Source organism: Aegilops tauschii, chromosome 7 (assembly GCF_002575655.3).
Source record: "Aegilops tauschii subsp. strangulata cultivar AL8/78 chromosome 7, Aet v6.0, whole genome shotgun sequence".
In the NCBI taxonomy this organism is placed as follows: Eukaryota; Viridiplantae; Streptophyta; class Magnoliopsida; order Poales; family Poaceae; genus Aegilops; species Aegilops tauschii.
The window spans coordinates 342,235,520-342,250,519 of record NC_053041.3 but is presented as its reverse complement, the minus strand read 5'-3'; positions in this window follow the sequence as shown (position 1 = coordinate 342,250,519).

The window sequence follows — 15,000 nt, the reverse complement described above, 5'->3', positions numbered from 1 at the left end:
ATCAAAGCCAGTCCACCCAGATCGATTCATTAATTAAGTTGTAGTTAAATAGTCAACCATGAGGTTGTATGGTGGAATAATAATTGATGTTTCCCAATCCATGTCATAGCAGCTAGGCATCTACTCGATGCTTACAATGTCAGGGTAAGTTTGGACAAGTTGTCAACTACTGGGTTGTACAGAATTTAGCATCCTAAACTCACACGCCCAACATGGCAAAACTACAATGCAAATAAAATACTGGGTAACATGACCAAAGTGGAACTTGCCTGGTGTTGACGATTCTTCAAACTCACAATCTTGATCGCGTTACTCTTCACTCTTCGTACAATCCAATGTAAGTAAAGAGTAATCATAAACAACCATGCAATACAATCAAACATACAACAAGTATTGTGCATGGTGTCAGCGTCATTGTGATGTGTGATAATGTGTTAGAGTTAACTCACAAGAGTTTGAAAAATAGCATGTTCTCGATGTTGGCTAGGAGGGGGCCCATGGTCTTCATGCTCTCGATGGACTTGATGTTCTTGTCTCGCTTGAGGAGGCGCCTAGCGATCTTGACGAAGAACTTGTGGAACTTGACGATGCACACGTGCTTGGAAAATCCTCTCTTGAGCTTCGTCGCAAAGTGCCTGTTGATGTAGACGAGCTTGTCGGCCTCGGTTGGCTACGGCTCGACTTGAATCTCGAAGGGCACATTGCGCCTCAAGTGCTTGAGCTTCACGTAGTTGTTGTTCTTGGTGTTGTGCCTCGGTGTCTTGTGCATCTTGATGTTGTCGCGCTCGCTCCTCTTGTTCTTGTTGTCGTTGTCGTTGCCTTTCTGGTGCTTGCGCGAATGCGGCTTGGGCTTGACATTGACGATGCTCTTGAGAATCGGTGTCGTGTAGAGGATTGCGGTTTGCTTGACGGTCTTGACGCGCGGCACGACGAAGAGTGTTCGATGTCGGTGTACTTGAACCAGAGATAGTGTCGTCAGAGTGTCGACTTGAGCGGCTTCGTCTTGAGGAGGACGAAGTTGTAGAAGAGCGGTTGACCATCATGGTTCGGATATCTTCTTTGAGGGAACTTATGGATGTGTCAAAGTAGTCTCTTGTACATTGCTCGGATTGTCGTAGGTCGGTGGCGAGATTGTCGATGCGGTCGCCCAAAGCAAGTTGTTCTTGATGCAAAGCTCGATGTGCACCAAATAGTTGAGTCTTGGTGACATAGGAGGACATGTCATCGTCTTGCTCCAAGAAGAGTGGGTTGGTAGAAGTACTTGGCCTATCCATCATTCCAAACAAAGATATGTGAGTGGGAGAAAGAGAAGAACCAATACCAAATGTACCTTGACCGATGTTGAAGATGGATCAAAGATCACTCCAATGTGTAACAAGGAAATAGCACAATTGGTACCAATTCTTGTCGGTTTCTCACACCTACACAAGTAAAAGCTTATGGTGGAGCTTGGTTAGGATGGTGGCACAAAATTTGATGCAATTTTAAGTGAGACTCAATAATGTTGGAAAAGATTCATAAATTTGCAAATGCAACAAGTAGACCAATAGCAAGATATGGTACACGGAAACACACACGCAAATAGATAATGTGGGGTTGTGCAACCAAGGGTGAGCCAAAATGTGGAATCCACCAAGATGCTCGTGTTGCACAACACTAGAGAGGCGCTAGCACGATTGCACAATAGGCGGATACGAACTTGTGCACAACCTACTAAGCAAAAATGCAACGACTTCTATCCCAAGTATGCTATATGTATGATGTTCCGATGATGCTCTTTGTTGTTTGAGCTCTTTTCTCATGCAATGCTTCACGAACCAAGATGGCAATTGAGTATATGCAATGGCCACTTTGTGACACAAGAGATGATACCAAGATATGCACCACGATGATATGGTATGTATGCTATGGGAAGTATGATCACTAATGTGCACAAGTCACGTTGCCGGCAATACTCAAAGGCTAGCATCGATGGGTAAGCTACGCAAAAAGTAAGGCTATGGGGTTATCAATGCAAATGCAAGAATGTATGATGATATCACGATACCAAGATGATATCAAGGTGAAGTTGATACCAAAGTAATGTAGCCGTTGTAGTAGTCCTTGGCGAAGATGAGCGATGGTGATGTTGATGTCGAACCGTACCTAGATAGCCGAAACACAATAGGACACGGAAACCACAACTCAAATTCTCAAAGCAAAACGGGTCAAAATTGTCAGAGTTGGTAGCGGGAAAGGCTATGGTGGTGCTATGCGGAAGTGGTGGTGCTATGCGGAAGTGGTGGTGGTATGCGGAAGTGTATGTGGGCTCCGGGCAAAATTGGACGAAAGTTAGGCGGTAAACGGAGTGGAGGATGGAAGTGATGCTGTCAGGGGCCGGATGTCCAGGGCGGGCCGGATGTCTGGGCTCTGGATCCGTCGACGAACTTGAAGAACACCGCGCGGAGAGGTCAAATCCGGGGCAAAATTCGGAAGATTTTGTGGATGGAAATTGGGGAAAAGATGGGGAAAAGCTAGATCTACCTGCAACACACGAAATCCGCGGATCAAATCCAAAAAAACTTCATCACACCAACAAATCACAAAAAACATTTGGGGCTATTTTTGGTGGGGATTTTCGGATTAGGACGAAAAACAACAAAATCAAGCTAGCAAACGACGAGGGGAGGCTCCGAAATCGTGATCAACGTGGCTCATGATACCAAGATGATGTAGGGTGGAATCCTATACGGCCGATCTTTCACGAAAGGAGTGGATCCCAACGATGAACACGATGAACACGAGGGGAAACACGAGGGAAAACACGAGGGAAACACGAGAGAAATCACTCAACCAACAAGAATAGATCACACATGCGCTAGATCAATGAACACAAAGGGAGATACATGATCCAAAGTCAACAAAGGACGATACAAAGGGTAACCGGTTCTTCTCCGTGAGGAGGTCTTGATGGGGCCACCCAAGAGGGGGTCTTGAATCCGCTTGGAAGGATCTTCTCCGGTGGAGGCGCGATCTCTGAGGAGAAGGTAACCAAGTGGATGAGCAAAGCTCTCACACAAACATGAGCTAATCCTTTGCTAACCCTAGAAGAGGAAGGGGATGGAGTATATATAGTCTAGGGGGCGAAAGGGTACATGGGCCTCGGCCCTTTACTGTGCGCAGACAGACGGAGCCGGATGTCCGGGCGACGGGCCGGATGTCCGGGGCTTCGGGAGGGGCCGGATGTCCGGGCTGGAGGGTTTAGCATCTGTAGGTTCTGGTGCGTGGCGCCGGATGTCCGGGCGTCTGGCCGGATTTCCGGGCTGGGGCCGGATGTCCGGGGCCTGTAGATGTTGGGCGGCTGGGAGGCTGCTGTGGATGACGCTCCAGGGGCCGGATGTCCGGGGTCCTGGCCGGATGTCCGGGACCTGGGAGGTGTTCTTGACCATTTCCGTTGGTTCTCTTCATCCATGGACTTGGCGGCTTGTCCGTCTTCACGAGCATCTTCGGGGGAGTCCCCTTGACACCTGATCATGCATAGCATATCGGACTTAGGTAGTAGCCATGTCTCGAGTGGACCATATGTGATATCACTAAGGAAGGAGGTCACCTAGTTCTCAAGAGCTCTAGCTCGTGCTCGTGTCATGGGTCCTCTTGGCTCTTGATGAGACGATGGTAGGTCCATGGGGATGATCGTAGGATGCTCCGCATCATCTTCCCTCCCTTGGGAAAGATCCGACCTCTGATCGAAATCCTCATCACCATGGTACGGGGAGAGATCTTTGATGTTGAAGATGTCGCTCACGGAGTACTTGTCGCGTGGGAGGTCGATCTTGTAAGCGTTGTTGTTGTAGCGTGCAAGCACCTTGAAGGGTCCATCCGCTCATGGTAGAAGTTTGGACTTGCGTTCGTTGGGGAAGCGGTCCTTGCGAAGGTGTAGCCACACGAGATCTCCAACTTGGAATATCATGGGTTGCTTGTTGATGTTGAGCTTGGTCGCGAGTCGTTGTACTTGGCGCTCGATGGTGTGCCTTGTATCTTCATGCATCTTCTTGAGGTAGTTGACTCGGGCACTCGCGTCCATGTTTGTGCGCTCTTGTAGTGGTAGAGGAAGAATGTCCAATGGGGACAACGGGTTGAAGCCGTAGACGACCTCGAAGGGGGACTTGCCGGTAGTCGAATGTCTTGCATGGTTGTAGGCGTACTCGGCGATAGGTAGGCACTCCTTCCACTCCTTGATGTTCTTCTTTATCAACACGCATAGTAGAGTGGAGAGCGTGCGGTTTGTCACCTCCGTTTGGCCGTTGGTTTGTGGATGGTATGCCGAAGAGAACAAAAGCTTGATTCCGAGCTTGGCGCACAAGGTCTTCCAAAAGTAACTCAAGAACTTTACGTTGTTGTCCGAGACAATCGTCTTTGGCACTCCATGAAGGCGCAAGATTTCCCTACAAAACAAGTTTGCAACATGTGAAGCATCGTCTATCTTGTTGCAAGGAATGAAATGAGCCATTTTGGAGAATCGGTCCACAACAACAAATACAGAATCCTTGCCATTTCTTGTTCGAGGCAAACCAAGCACAAAATCCATGCTAATATCTTCCCATGGTTGATACGGAATCAGAAGAGGCATATATAGTCCATGAGATTGAGCTTTAGACTTAGCTTTGCGGCATGTAGAGCATCGGTTGGTGAAGCGGTTGACGTCGCGAAACATCTTAGGCCAAAAGTAGTTCTTGGATAGCGTGGCGAATGTCTTGTCGCGTCCAAAATGTCCCATTAGTCCTCCGCCATGAGAATCTTGCAAAAGCAACAAACGGAGAGAAGACTCGGGGATGCATAGTTTGTTAGCTCTCATAAGGTAACCATCTTTGAGGTAATAGCGTTCCCAAGATGTATGCGTTAAACATTTGGCATAAGGAATACCAAAAGTAGGATCATGCTCATACAAGTCTTTTATGTGCTCAAAACGAATGACATTCAATTCAAGTTGAGTAACAAGCATGCATATACGGGAAAGTGCATCCGCCACAATATTTTCCTTACCTTTAATGTACTTGATGACATAAGGAAATGACTCAATAAATTCACTCCACTTAGCATGATGCTTGTTCAACTTAGTTTGACCCTTAAAGTATTTAAGCGTTTCATGGTCGGTATGGATGATGAATTCATGAGGGCGAAGGTAATGTTCCCATTCATGCAAAACTCGGACTAAAGCATATAACTCTTTGTCATAGATGGGGTAATTGAGTTGCGCTCCGGAGAGTTTCTCACTAAAGTATGCTATGGGGCGCTTCTCTTGCGTTAACACACCTCCTATGCCATTACCACTAGCATCGCAATGAATTTCAAAAGGTTTGTCAAAGTTGGGTAATGCAAGCACGTGAGCATGAGTAAGCAAATTTTTAAGCTCATTGAATGTGCTATCTTGAGATGGTCCCCAAACAAAGGGTGCATTCTTCTTGCTCAAAGCATGCAAAGGTGAAGCAATGGTGCTAAAATCCTTCACAAGTCTACGGTAGAAACCGGCTAAACCAAGAAAACTACGCACTTGTTGCAAATTGGTTGGTTGGGGCCAAGTTTTAATAACATTGATCTTAGATTCATCAACATGAACACCCTTAGAAGAGACTACAAAACCCAAGAAAACAAGCTTATCAACACCAAAGAGGCATTTTTCCATATTAGCATAAAGTTGCTCTTTTCGGAGAGTTTGTAGCACGGTTCGAAGGTGGGTGACATGCTCTTTGAGAGATTTGCTAAAAACAAGGATATCATCGAAGTAGACAACAACAAATTCACCAATGTAAGGGCAGAACACATAATGCATAAGGCGCATGAAAGTACCGGGTGCTTCGGATAAACCCATAGGCATGACTAACCACTCATATAGACCAAACTTTGTTTTGAAAGCGGTTTTCCATTCATCACCCTCTTGTATGCGGATTTGATAGTAACCACTTTTAAGATCAATTTTGGAAAAAATAGTGGCACTGCTAAGTTCATCAAGCATATCATCAAGGCGTGGAAATGGGTACCAATAGCGAACGGTGATAGCATTGATGGGTCTACAATCGGAACATATGCGAAAACTACCGTCTCTTTTTTGGCACAAGAATGACCGGTACGGCACAAGGACTCAAACTTTCACGCACATGTCCATGGTCTATGAGATGCTTTACTGGCCTTTGTATTTCTTTGGTTTCTTCGGGGTTGACGCGGTATGGGGCCTTGTTAGGTAGAGGTGCTCCGGGGATGAGGTCGATTCAGTGCTCAATGCCTCATAGTGGAGGTAGACCCGGAGGTAGCTCGTCGGGGAACACATCTTGGAATTCCTGCAATAAAGAAGATAACACTAGAGGAAGATTGTGAGAGGTGTTAGCTTTTGGTGCCCCGTCCTTGCACAATAGGACATAGTGTAGGACACTCGATGGGTTCTCACACACTTCTCTCATCTCACGTTTGGTGGCAAATAGAATTAAGTTTTTCTTGTCGCTCATCGTGGAGGCACTCAAGTTTGGCTTGTGGCGCTCACTCTCTTTTTGGTGGTTCGCTCTCTCACTACTCTCTCCACGATGGGTTGCTTGCTTGTCGGCGATCACTTGGCTCGGAGACATAGGACGTAGCACATATTCCCTTCCTTTCATCTTGAAGCTATAGTGGTTTGTGCGCCCATTGTGGATGACACCTCGGTCAAATTGCCATGGACGTCCAAGAAGGAGGTGGCACACATTCATTGGAAGGACATCACACTCCAAAGTGTCTTCATAGGCGCCGATCTTGAAAGAGACTTGTACTCTTTGCTCAACTTGTATGGTGCCGGTGTCGCTTAGCCATTGAACCTTGTATGGGTGCGGGTGCTTCATCTTGACCAATTGGAGTTTGGAGCATAGTTCTTCACTCGCTAAGTTATGGCAACTCCCTCCATCGATGATGACCTTGACGGACCTTCCATTGATGCTGGCCTTTGTGTGGAAGATATGGCATCTTTGGTCTTCGTCTTGTTGATGTTGAAGAGTCAAGACCTTGGAGACAACAAGAGCGGGGCTTGAATCTTCGTCACAAAAGACTTGACCATCTTCATATTCGTTGTTCACTTGTCGATGCATGGCCACTTGCTCAAGGGCTTCCATTTCTCCTTCACTCATGGAGTAGTAGGTTCCGTCGTCGTTGAGGATCATGGTGCGCTTGTTTGTGCACTCAAAGGACTTGTGGCCTCGGCCTCCACATGTGAAGCATTTGAAGGAACTTGTCTTGATGGTCTCATCGGTTGGGGTAGATGATGATGAAGCTTTCTTGAAGTTGCTTGTAGTAGGAGGACGACTTGAGCTTGTCGAAGCTTTCTTGTAACTTGACTTGTCGCCGTTGCTTGTAGATGGCTTGGTTGAGGTAGAAGGTGTTGGAGTCGTTGAAGCTTGATTGTTGGGGAAACCATATGACTTGGATGAGAACTTGGCATATTTGAGATCATCTTGCACTTGGCGTTCCGCTTTGGTAGCTTGATGCATTAGCTCGATGAGGTTCGAGTATGGTTGGAAGTCGGTGATCTTCTTGATAGGATGATTGAGTCCATTCAAGAAACGTGCCATAGTTTGCTCATCATCTTCCGTGACATTGGCTCGTATCATGGCAATCTCCATTTCCTTGTAGTACTCTTCAACGCTCTTGGTTCCTTTCTTGAGGAGTTGGAGTTTCTTGAAGAGGTCGTAGTTGTAGTAGTTTGGCACGAATCGTGCTCTCATGACATCCTTCATTTGCGCCCAAGTGGTGATTGGCGGTTCACCTTTGGCCTCTCGGCGCTCAAGGACTTGTTCCCACCAAATGAGGACGTAGTCTTGGAATTCAAGGGATGCCATCACGATCTTCTCTTCTTCATAGTTGTGCAAGCGGAAGATTTTGTCGACCTTCAATGCCCATGATATGTACTCTTCGGGGTCATTGCTTCCGGTGAACTTGGGCATGGTGAACTTTAGCTTGCCATAGCGTTGCTCTTCATTGTGTTGGGGTCGGGGATGATGACGCCCATGTCGTTGAGGATTGACAATGTCATGTTGCTCTTGACGAGGAGGATTGTCGACCTCATGTTGCTCTTGGCGAGGAGGGTTGTCGACCTCATGTTGCTCTTGTCTAGGAGGGGGTCCATTATCTTCATGCTCTCGATGGACTTGATGTTCTTGTCTCGCTTGAGGAGGCGCTTGGCGATCTTGACGAGGAACTTGTGGAACTTGACGATGCACACGTGCTTGGAAAATCCTCTCTTGAGCTTCGTCGTGAAGTGCTTCTTGATGTAGACGAGCTTGTCGACCTCGGTTGGCTACCACTCGACTTAAATCTCGAAGGGCACATTGCGCCTCAAGTGCTTGAGCTTCACGTAGTTATTGTTCTTGGCGTTGTGCCTCGGAGTCTTGTGCATCTTGATGTTGTCGCGCTCGCTCCTCTTGTTCTTGTTGTCATTGTTGTTGCCTTTCTTGTGCTTGCGCAAATGCGGCTTGGGCTTGACATTGACGATGCTCTTGAGAATCGATGTCGTGTAGAGGATTGCGGTTTGCTTGACGGTCTTGACGCGCGGCACGACGAAGAGTGTTCGATGTCGGTGTACTTGAACCGGAGATAGTGTCGTCAGAGTGTCGACTTGAGCGGCTCCGTCTTGAGGAGGACGAAGTTGTAGAAGAGCGGTTGACCATCATGGTTCGGATATCTTCTTTGAGGGAACTCGTGGATGTGTCAAAGTAGTCTCTTGTACGTTGCTCGGATTGTCATAGGTCGGTGGCGAGATTGTCGATGCGGTCGCCCAAAGCAAGTTGTTCTTGATGCAAAGCTCGATGTGCGCCAAATAGTTGAGTCTTGGTGACATAGGAGGACATGTCGTCGTCTTGCTCCAAGAAGAGTTGGTTGGTAGAAGTACTTGGCCTATCCATCATTCCAAACAAAGATATGTGAGTGGGAGAAAGAGAAGAACCAATACCAAATGTACCTTGACCGATGTTGAAGATGGATCAAAGATCACTCCAATGTGTAACAAGGAAATAGCACAATTGGTACCAATTCTTGTCGGTTTCTCACACCTACACAAGTAAAAGCTTATGGTGGAGCTTGGTTAGGATGGTGGCACAAAATTTGATGCAATTGTAAGTGAGACTCAATAATGTTGGAAAAGATTCACAAATTTGCAAATGCAACAAGTAGACCAATAGCAAGATATGGTACACGGAAACACACACGCAAATAGATAATGTGGGGTTGTGCAACCAAGGGTGAGCCAAAATGTGGAATCCACCAAGATGCTCGTGTTGCACAACACTAGAGAGACGCTAGCACGATTGCACAATAGGCCGATACGAACTTGTGCACAACCTACTAAGCAAAAATGCAACGACTTCAATCCCAAGTATGCTATATGTATGATGTTCCGATGATATGATCCAAGATGATCGAGTATGAGAATCTTAATGTTGTATGATGCTATGGTCTTGCTTATAATCTCTTTGCTTATCTTTCCTATTTTGCTTAAACACTTGTTTGGCCCTTTGTTGTTTGAGCTCTTTTCTCATGCAATGCTTCACGAACCAAGATGGTGATTGAGTATATGCGATGGCCACTTTGTGACACAAGAGATGATACCAAGATATGCACCACGATGATATGGTATGTATGCTATGGGAAGTATGATCACTAATGTGCACAAGTCACGTTGCCGGCAATACTCAAAGGCTAGCATCGATGGGTAAGCTACGCAAAAAGTAAGGCTATGGGATTATCAATGCAAATTCAAGAGTGTATGACGATATCACGATACCAAGATGATATCAAGGTGAAGTTGATACCAAAGTAATGTAGCCGTTGTAGTAGTCCTTGGCGAAGATGAGCGGTGGTGATGTTGATGTCGAACCGTACCTAGATAGCCGAAACACAATAGGACACGGAAACCACAACTCAAATTCTCAAAGCAAAATGGGTCAAAATTGTCGGAGTTGGTAGCGGGAAAGGCTATGGTGGTGCTACGTGGAAGTGGTGGTGGTATGCGGAAGTGTATGTGGGCTCCGGGCAAAATTGGACGAAAGTTAGGCGGTAAACGGAGTGGAGGATGGAAGTGATGCTGTCAGGGGCCGGATGTCCGGGCTGGACGCCGGATGTCCAGGGCGGGCCGGATGTCCGGGCTATCAGGCCGGATGTCCGTGCTCTGGATCCGTGGATGAACTTGAAGAACACCGCGTGGAGAGGTCAAATCCTGGGCAAAATTCGAAAGATTTTGTGGATGGAAATTGGGGAAAGATGGGGAAAAGCTAGATCTACCTACAACACACGAAATCCGTACAATCTAATGTGATGTAGGGTGGAACCCTATGCGGCCGTTCTTTCATGAAAGGAGCGGATCCCAACGATGAACATGAGGGGAAACACGAGAGAAATCACTCAACCAACAAGAATAGATCACACATGCGCTAGATCGATGAACACAAAGGGAGATACATGATCCAAAGTCAACAAAGGACGATACAAAGGGTAATCGGTTCTTCTCCGTGAGGAGTTCTTGATGGGGCCACCCAAGATGGGGTCTTGAATCCGCTTGGAAGGATCTTCTCCGGTGGAGGCGCGATCTCCGAGGAGAGGGTAACCAAGTGGATGAGCAAAGCTCTCACACAAACATGAGCTAATCCTTTGCTAACCCTAGAAAGAGGAAGGGGATGGAGCCGGATGTCCGGGGGGCCTCGGCCCTTTACTGTGCGCAGACAGACGGAGCCGGATGTCCGGGGCTTTGGGAGGGGCCGGAGGTCCGGGCTAGGAGGCTGGATGTCCGGGCTGGAGGGTTTAGCTTGTGTAGGTTCTGGTGCATGGCGCCGGATGTCCGGGCATCTGGCCAGATGTCCGGGCTCGGGCCGGATGTCCGGGGCCTGTAGATGTTGGGTGGCTGGGAGGCTGCTGTGGATGACGCTCCAGGGGCCGGATGTCCGGGGCCTGGGAGGTGTTCTTGACCGTTTCCGTTGGTTCACTTCATCCATGGACTTGGCGGCTTGTCCGTCTTCACGAGCATCTTCGGGAGAGTCCTCTTGACACCTGATCATGCATAGCATATCGGACTTAGGTAGTAGCCATGTCTCGAGTGGACCATATGTGATATCACTAAGGAAGGAGGTCACCTCGTTCTCAAGAGCTCTAGCTCGTGCTCGTGTCATGGGTCCTCTTGGCTCTTGATGAGACGATGGTAGGTCCATGGGGATGATCATAGGATGCTCCGCATCATAATGTAAGTAAAGAGTAATCATAAACAACCATGCAATACAATCAAACATACAACAAGTGTTGTGCATGGTGCCAGTGTCATTGTGATGTGTGATAATGTGTTAGAGTTAACTCACAAGAGTTTGAAAAATAGCATTCCCTTCAATACGGTAAACATGCAACGTTATACGTTGCAGCCACAAGGGTCAATACATTGACTGTATTGGCAAATTCACAATTCACTCGAAAACCTATTCACCCACATGGGGTTCAAGGCTCTTTGTAGAAAATAATTTTGCCCTATTTTAGTAGTTGTCTACTCTAATAGCTGGACATACCGTCTCACACAATAGTCCAGGGTAGATCGTATCACGCGATCACCCATAATGCAATTTGAGTATGTGGGCTCCCGTCTCACACGGTAACCCCAACCTTCCCAGATAATGCTATTGGTATCATGCCAGCAATCTAGGTTAGTCCACACTCCCCTTTGGTTCAACCCATTGCTTTTAAATGGAAGAGGTGATGAGATCAAGCTGACAATTCTCAGCTGAGTTGCTCAAAGTTGTCCATAACTGGGGATACGACTAATCATGATCAATTTTTACACTTTGCAGAGGTTTGTGTACTTTACCCGTGATTTTCGATCACACCCTTATGTCACTAAACTTTATTTGTGAAGTAGCTAGGAAGACCAAGACGATACTTTTGGGAAGTGGTGGCCCCCTCAGAAATGGATGACCCAATCCGACCTACACACCTACATCTACTGGTCTACCCAAGAGGGTTCCCACAACTTACTTGGTCCAGACAACCCCATATTGTCTCACCGTTACACATCGAAGCCACCCAACTTTGAACCCCCCCAACTTTGAAACCCTACAGCCCCTTTGATACTTGGGTGGCATTCCCCACCAAAGACTACACTCCGATGATCCAATCAAAGCCAGTCCACCTAGATCGATTCATTAATTAAGTTGTAGTTAAATAGTCAACCATGAGGTTGTATGGTGGAATAATAATTGATGTTTCCCAATCCATGTCATAGCAGCTAGGCATCTACTCGATGCTTACAAGGTCAGGGTAAGTTTGGACAAGTTGTCAACTACTGGGTTGTATAGAATTTAGCATCCTAAACTCACACGCCGAACATGGCAAAACTACAATGCAAATAAAATACTGGGTAACATGATCAAAGTGGAACTTGCCTGGTGTTGACGATTCTTCAAACACACAATCTTGATCGCGTTACTCTTCACTCTTCGTACAATCTAATGTAAGTAAAGAGTAATCATAAACAACCATGCAATACAATCAAACATACAACAAGTATTGTGCATGGTGTCAGCGTCATTGTGATGTGTGATAATGTGTTAGAGTTAACTCACAAGAGTTTGAAAAATAGCATTCCCTTCAATACGGTAAACATGCAACGTTATACGTTGCAGCCACAAGGGTCAATACATTGACTGTATTGGCAAATTCACAATTCACTCGAAAACCTATTCACCTATATGGGGTTCAAGGCTTTTTGTAGAAAATAATTTTGCCCTATTTTAGTAGTTGTCAACTCTAATAGCTGGACATACTGTCTCACACAATAGTCCGGGGTAGATCGTATCACGTGATCACCCATGATGCAATTTGAGTATGTGGGCTCCCGTCTCACACGGTAACCCCAACCTTCCCAGATAATGCTACTGCTATCATGCCAGCAATCTAAGTTAGTCCACACTCCCCTTTGGTTCAACCCATTGCATTTAAATGGAAGAGGTGATGAGATCAAGCTCACAATTCTCAGCTGAGTTGCTCCAAGTTGTCCATAATAGGGGTTACGACTAATCATGATCAGTTTTTACACTTTGCAGAGGTTTGTGTACTTTACCCGTGATTTTAGATCACACCCTTATGCCACTAAACTTCATTTATGAAGTAGCTAGGGAGACCAAGACGGTACTATTGGGAAGTGGTGGCCCCCTCAGAAATGGATGACCCAATCCGACCTACACACCTACTTCTACTGGTCTACCCAAGAGGGTTCCCACAACTTACTTGGTCCCGACAACCCCATATTGTCTCACCGTTACACATCGAAGCTACCCAACTTTGAACCCCTACAACCCCTTTGATACCTGGGTGGCATTCCCCACCAAAGACTACACTCCGATGATCCAATCAAAGCCAATCCATGCAGATCGATTCATTAATTAAGTTGTAGTTAAATAGTCAACCATGAGGTTGTATGGTGGAATAATAATTGATGTTTCCCAATCCATGTCAAAGGAGCTAAGCATGTACTCTATGCTTACAAGGTCAGTGTAAGTTTGGACAAGTTGTCAACTACTGGGTTGTACAGAATTTAGCATCCTAAACTCACACACCCAACATGGAAAAACTACAATGCAAATAAAATACTGGGTAACATGATCAAAGTGGAACTTGCCTGGTGTTGACGATTCTTCAAACTCACAATCTTGATCGCATGACTCTTCACTCTTCGTACAATCTAATGTAAATAAAGAGTAACCATTGGTATGCGTCGGTGCTATACAAATGGTTTTTAACCCCTTTCCGCGACGGCATTGGGAACCGTCGCCAAGTGAGTGTGGGCGATAGGGGGGTCCTTCCCACACGAACCAGAAACTGCCGGGGATAGGGAGCCAAGATGCATATACAGTACTCCTACTCGTTTGTGCTCGCATTGCCATCGCAGTCGGTATTCTGTGGTGCTACGTTTACAATGCGAGACCCATCACAAAAGGTTCACTATTATAGAACGTGTATGATAAGCATACAATCACACACATTCGCTTGTCCGAAACCGTATGCGATAACTAATTAAGAAGATTAGCTAATCGTCATACAAGTATCGGGTAGGATTACAAAATGTCTGACCGTCGTAACATCGTCGTACACGACAACTATCGCACACGCTATTATGTGGTGCAACGTTTACGATGCATAATCATCAGAAACAGTTCATGGTTGCGAATCGTGTACGATAGGGCAACTATCACAAACGTTTAGTTTGCCCGCACCGTTGGTGATATTGTCTGACATCGCACACGCTTTGCAAACGGCAACTGTGTGCATGCTTGCACATGTTTCCTCTCTGTGAACTGTCTCGGATTATGGTGTATATCGCAAACATTTATGTTTTACCAACCGTGTGTGCCGTAACGACCTGGAGAGCGTAATTTCACCGTAATTTAATTGCTGCTATTTCAAATTGTACCGGATTTGAATTTGAATTTGAATTTGAATGTATGTTATATCTTTATTCATATCCATCAGGTTCAAACAACCAATGCATTATTCGATTCATAGGTACATGTGTTCAAGAATTACATAAGAACCAAATAAAGAATGATGAACCACACTTGTATACTTGTACTATTAAAGACGGTAAAGAAAGATGCGAAATACATTATGGTTGCTGAACAAGGTGAAGCAGAATGCGCATATTGTGCCCTCCTCCATGCAGAAGGCACGCACGACTCTAGTCCAACCCCTTGTGATGGCCGACCACCCATCCTTCACAGTCTTCATGAAAACATCTAGATAATCATCGTGTTCTGGTAGAAATACTTTAACCTTTGCATGCCCACCAATCATGTAGTTTGAGAGGTAATCTTGACTAAACTGCTTTGGCGACCACTGCAAAGGAAAAATATTAAGACATTGTCATCTAACGCAAGTCAATATGGGCAGTAAAAAGAAGGCTGCAGAGTTCTTACTTACCATCCTACAGTTCGCTGTTGTCTTGGATAAAGTGTAAACAAATAGTTAATTGCCATGTTT